The sequence below is a fragment of the Zerene cesonia genome, chromosome 1 (assembly GCF_012273895.1).
Source record: "Zerene cesonia ecotype Mississippi chromosome 1, Zerene_cesonia_1.1, whole genome shotgun sequence".
Lineage (NCBI taxonomy): Eukaryota > Metazoa > Arthropoda > Insecta > Lepidoptera > Pieridae > Zerene > Zerene cesonia.
This window is the reverse complement of record NC_052102.1, coordinates 2,715,149-2,716,288: the sequence shown is the minus strand read 5'-3', so window position 1 is coordinate 2,716,288 and position 1,140 is coordinate 2,715,149.

Sequence of the window (1,140 nt, the reverse complement as noted above, 5' to 3'; positions counted from 1 at the left end):
CCAGTGACCGGTCGTGGTGGAAATCTTTGAGGGAGGCCTTTGTCCAGCAGTGGACGTCCCACGGCTGAAACGACGAAATTTTGTTAAGTATGACTATGCGACTTTCCATAAATGTAGATGTTCTGTGAAGAGGAATCTCGAACTAAGAACCTGCATGCCGAGTATGGGAGGTTGTATTATTAGTCTCCAACCATTTAAATGTACAAATACAAAGCGCATGCTTTATATATTAAAATATTAACTAGCTGTGACCCGCGGTTGAAACCGCGTAAGTCCGTATCCCGTATGAATATCGGTATAAAAAGTGCCTATGTGTTATTTTAGTTCTCCAGCTATCTACGAAGCAAAATAGTATTATTATTCACCAATAGAAGTCAGGAAAAAAAAACACGAATAAAACACGAATATGATATTTTCTAAAAAAAATTCCTAGCTAGATCGATTTATCGCCCCCGAAACCCCCTATATACTAAATTTCATGAAAATCGTTGGAGCCGATTCCAAGATTCCAATTATATATATATATATATATATATATATACAAGAATTGCTCGTTTAAAGGTATAAGAATATAAGCGAAGCCAGGTGCGATATTTTTAGTGAACTGATTTTCGTGAGAAATAGTGTAACATGAACATATTGTGCAGAACGTATTGTAGAAGAATCAGGAACAGGCATTTTGTGCTCGCAACGCATTATTTTTCTATCTGTTTTAATTAAGTCTATCTACCGCATCGAAATAGGGAAATTTTGACAAGATTTAACACTCTAAGATTGATTGATTGACACGATAGAGCGCTTAGAAAGCTCTGAAATATCTGAATAACATGGGCCATTTTTTATCCTTGGTCCAAGGATTGGTATCCGGGACAAGCGGCTAGTACGGCATATGCAGAGGTTAGTCATTTTTTCCCAAAAAATGTTTAAAAGTTGAACTTAACACAGCTCCTATGAAAACCTATGGTGAATTAGTGGGAAAAGGCGTAAATAGTCCCTTAAATAGTTCTATTATCCACAAATAAGACACAATAAGCAAAATAAAGAAAAATTCCACTTTAGATACTGTTTAACTTTTTTCAAATTTACTGCTTCATACGCTTCATGTAGTAATAAAGATTGATTACTTTGCTGAATTAAACT